The sequence below is a fragment of the Benincasa hispida genome, chromosome 8 (genome assembly GCF_009727055.1).
Source record: "Benincasa hispida cultivar B227 chromosome 8, ASM972705v1, whole genome shotgun sequence".
Taxonomy (NCBI): Eukaryota; Viridiplantae; Streptophyta; class Magnoliopsida; order Cucurbitales; family Cucurbitaceae; genus Benincasa; species Benincasa hispida.
The window spans coordinates 50,151,728-50,156,989 of NC_052356.1; the positions used below are offsets into that span (position 1 = coordinate 50,151,728).

General features: G+C 32.3%; 1 pseudogene; it reads right to left on the reverse strand.

Annotated features, from left to right (window-relative positions):
* Positions 1-1,199: 1,199 nt before the first annotated feature.
* On the reverse strand, positions 1,200-2,561 carry LOC120084106 (annotated as a pseudogene).
* Positions 2,562-5,262: the final 2,701 nt, after the last annotated feature.

A 5,262-nucleotide genomic window follows, 5' to 3' on the forward strand; every position in this document is an offset into this window, starting at 1 on the left:
CATCTTCACCTGTGAGAGCAGAAGTGAAGATGCCATTTCTCCTGTCGAGAGAAGGTTGGAAGAATGCATTAACTAAAGCGAGAAGTACTTCCAGAGATGGAAGCAACCTTGCGTTCATTACGTTCATTCCTGTTTCACCACATAGATGTGGGAACACGGCCGATCACCGAGAGGTGTACGCCAAGGGAAAGCGAAACCGTAGTTATATCTTTAACGCAATTAATGAACTTGCAATGTTTATATTAATTACCCTTTCTATTTCCTGTCTCTTATACACATCTAGATGTGTATAAGAGACAGGCATAACACGACCTTTTTTTATAATCTTCACAGTCAGTCTCAAACTCAGTATCATGTATCAATATCCTGTATGTTGTATCATGATAGCTTAGGTTTACTTTTATGCACTTTTATGTTATTAACGTAACTTTACTTTACCACGCAATTTTACTTTACCGTAACTTTAAATACTCGTATAAACACAAATTTTATTAATTAAAAAACCCTCGGTCGCATATATCACGAACGTAACGCATTAACTAAGCAATCCCTGTGTTCGACCTTGGATCACTCCGAGAAACTTGCAGTGGAATTATACTTGGTTTCAACGCAAGGAAACATGTGACAACATATAGTATACTACAAGCATTTCATTAATAACACATACATCTAGAAGTAGTATCGCATAAAATGTATATGAGCAACAATACATTTTGCGTTACAAGTTTATGGAAACATAAGCTTGTAGCACATCATTATGCATGCACATTACATTCATCAAATTATAAGTGCCTGAGTGCGTTGCTAGAGACTGGCAGAAAATTTGAGTTTGACAACAACTGCCTCAACGCATTTAGAGTTTTAAAAGATGTGCTGATTACCACACCTGTACTGATTGCGCCGAACTGGACATTGCATTTGAAATCATGTACGACACAAGTGGGTATGTGATGGGGGCAGCTTTAGCGCAAAAGAGAAAAACAATTTTGCACCCCATCGCATATGTGAGTAAAACTTTAAACCCTGCTCAAACAAATTATACCACCATAGAGAAGGAACTCCTGGCTGTGATTTTTGCGTTGGAAAAATTCCGGGCATATTTGTTGGGAACCAAGATACTTATCCACACTGATCACTCGACGATCAAATACTTAATGACAAAGAAGGACGTGCCTCTAATATTCTTGAAACCAAGATACTCATCCACATGGTATACTTTTACTGCAAACAAGTTTGACTACAATCGGAGTTGCAGACGTGCCTCTAATATTCTTGAAACTAACTTTGCTGATCTTAATTTTTTATGGAACCTGAATAATGAAAATACATTATCAGACATGATATTTCACTTTTCTAAAATATTATGTTTTTAATGTAATAAGTTGAAAATTAATGAGGAGCAAATTTAATACATACCTTTCGATTTCACTGATTCCATGGACAATATTCTTGGTCTATGATGATAGGATTGCTGACATGAACCATTTCAATATCTTCAAAATGCTTGTCAGTGGCTGGGAATGTGCCAATAGAGTCTGGCCATGTTGTTATCCTGACACCGTTTGTAGTATTAATCAACTTGCATTTTTTCACTGTAACTCCTTCCACAGCTTGTTCCTTGCTATATTTGCCCAAACTTCCTATGCTAATTCCATGTCCTGGTCCACAAGTAACATCACTAATAGCTATTTGTTTGTTACTATCTCCCACAAATATACAATCATCTCCGGTTGCGATTTTGGTATTGAGAATGTTAATCGCTTCTAAGCTACTCATGTGAATTCCATCAGTGTTGGGACTATTCCTTGGTGCAATAATTGTCACGTGGTCAAAGGTAATATTTTTGCAACCCAAAAGATTGATATGAAAGTTCTTGCTATCCAATGAAGTTATGTCCTTCACTATTGAATTAGTGATGAAATTGAACTTCAAATTCTGCAATATTTTATACAAATTAAACAAAACAACTCCTCGTGTTAAAATGTCATATGTTGATTTAAATTATGTTTTCTTAAATTATAAATGAATATTGAGCCAAAAATGAAAATTTAGTATATAATCAAAGCATTTACCATGGGAAGTTTGGTGCATATTTTCTTTAGATGGCAATCATTCTTTTCCCAACCTGTTTTTCCTTGGCCATCCAAAACTCCAGTACCTGACAATGTCAATTGATCGACATATTCCAAAATGAGCAACCCATCTCCTTTTGTGTCAACCAGAGCTTGTAATGTCCCTTCAATTTGAATCTCAATAGAACTTTTACAAGGGCCTTTAAGGTTGGATTGACTTAATCGTAACTTCTTTTTGGAATCAACACTTTACTTGGAGTACTGGATGCACATGCCTCCTTCCAAGCGCTTGCCAAAGCCCGTAAATTAAATCATTTCAATTGATAAAAATATTTTATGTAAATTAAAATGGTTTATCAAACTAATAATGTATACTTACCATAGTAATATCTGCATTAGGTTTGGTACTGTATGTTGTGACATCGAAACACAACTCGATTGACTTTTAGCATTGGACACCAACAATAACAACAGTGGTAATAATGTCATTTTCCTCTTTTCTATCTTTTTGTTTTTTGTTTTTTGTTTTTTTTTTTGTTTTGTTTTGTTTTTTTTTTTTTTTTTTTTTTTTTTTTTTTTTTTTTTTTTTTTTTTTTTTTTTTTTTTTTTTTTTTTTTTTTTTGCAAATTCTTAATTTAAACTTAGATTCATCCAACTCTCTATATATACAAAGAGAATTAATATGATTGAAATTCACCTTCAAATGTTATTGATTTAGTAAATTGGTAAAAAAATCAACAAGTGGTTGAAGTTAAACGGTCATGTGCCTATGATTAGCTTTTCCTTAAACATTGGATATATGACTCGTTCTCTCACACTCACCTTGACAAAATCCATTCTTTAAATTTATCTCTCAAGAAACATGCATGGATGTCCACGGCACAACGTGGCCAATTTTCTCTCCAAGGTTTAAGTTATTTATTTATTTTTCAATTCCAATAGGCTTTTATTTTTTTCTTTTAAACTCAAACTAATTACATTTTTTTTAACTTAAATCTAAGTTAGTTTAAATTTAAGTTTAAACTATTCCAATTTTTCCTTTTTATTCTTCTAAACTTAAACTAATTTAATTTTTTTTCTTGTAAGTTTAAGTTTTTTTTTTTAATTTAAACATAGAAATTCCCGTAAGGGGATAGAATGGAAGGCACGGAGACAAAATGGTAATTTTACTATATGGGATCCTCCACTTAAAAAGTAAGAAAAAAGAGACGGGGACAAAATCATATTTTCACTACATTGAATCTCAAAAGTTTGTTAGGTAAAGGTAGAATTGAAGGCACATGGACAAAATGGTATTTTCACTGTGTGGGACCCTCCATTTAAAATCTAAAAAAATTAGAAAGAGGTTAGAAAAAGTAGTTTTTAGAAACGAGATTAGGGATACGTTTGCAGGTGATTTTCAGATGGTCAAAATCACCTTTTCTCTTGCCAAAACCACTTTCCCTTAAAATGATGATGTTTGGCATGAGTTAAAATTGATTTTAAAAAAATTTAAAATAATTTCAATTTGGTTTTAGAAGAATTAGTTGATAGCTGATTTTTGTTAAGTGATTGATCGGGAACCAGTCTCGAAATGGTCATCTAATTCAACTTTTGTTAAAATATTGTTTGTTAGCTATTTTTGAAATCGTTATTTTTTAGTTTTAAATATTGGAACAAAAGATGACAGACATTGCCTGTCACTAAATGGTTGATATAAAAAAAAAATTATATATGTTTTGAATTTGTTGGGGGACAAATGGTATATATAGAGCTGAATACATTAGCAAACTGATTACACCTCAATTACTAGAAATAATACACCCAATGTATAATATTCAAACTCAAGCAAACGGCAGATGATATAACAAGGCTTAAATATGAAAATAACCAAAGACTTAAAAGGACTTCAAAACCTTTGGAGACTCAAAACGTAATCGATGCACGTTTCTGTAAAACGTTGTCCTGGAGATAATTATTCGCTCTTAACGGGCTGCAAGCAGACTACAGTGATTGTCCCAGGAGGATACAACGAATAACTCTGATAGAACTGCAACCTCAAACTACTCAGATTTGGCAGAACTCTTGGATACTTGCTTTTAACTCAACTTAAGAACAAAGAAAAAAAAGAAAGAAAAGAGTTAACTCTTCAATTTGGAATGAGATGGTACAAATGAAGAACCAAGTTGCTATTTATAGGCTAGCAACTTGGTAACTCCCCAAATTACAAAAAATTGAAACATTTGTCAAATTTAACTCAATTTGAGTTGTTACTCGACAAAAATCAAACATAACTCATTCAAATTGGAAAAACTACAATTTTAACTTTCATACATGTTCAATTTATACATGAAACATCATTTTAATATTTGAAGTTTCAATTCAATTTGAAAGTTTGTAAAGAATGATTTAATCTACACAATTGAATTTAATCTACACAATTAAATTCATTTTATGTTTCAAATATTCACTAAACTTTCAGTTTGTCTTACAATATATATCTAACAATCCCTCACGTGAAAGAAACTGAGAAAAATCAAACAAAACTATTGAGAGCAAATAGACAAGCTATGCATCACAAGATGTGTCTTCTGGACTTCAACCTTCCTTAGTGAATATCCATCGAATTTATCGAAGAAATAGTAAGACTAAGCTCTGGAACTATCCTTTCCATTGGTGAATTTAGATAACATCACATACAACTCGTCTTGTATCTCTAAGTTCTATACTTTGTGTCCATTTTGGTCTTGGACAAAATCCTGAATTCATGAGAGCTTTAAAGAATATGAGCTATTTAAAAAGTTCTCATAGAAGCGACCCACTTCTACTCTCATATAGGTAATATTGGTTAAAAGCATCATGTCACTACTCCTCTTGTAAAACAAGATATCAATATAACCTTAACATCAATAGATCACACGCTCTAGAACATCATAGAAATGGAAAGAAACTATAAGTTTCTTAGTGTGTCAATTATGAATTATCCAACTAGTTTGCCAACTAAACCTAGATCTTGGGATCTCTAGTCAACTAGGTTAGGTTACTATAAAATAACTCATTTCATAGGCTTTAGCTTGATTCCCCTTAATGTATATGTGACTTGCTCTCTTGACAATCCTTTCATCAAAGGATATGCAATATTATCTTTTGATTTCACACAATAAATGAAATTTCCATTGGAGAGCAATTGCCTTATCAAATTTTGCTTGCA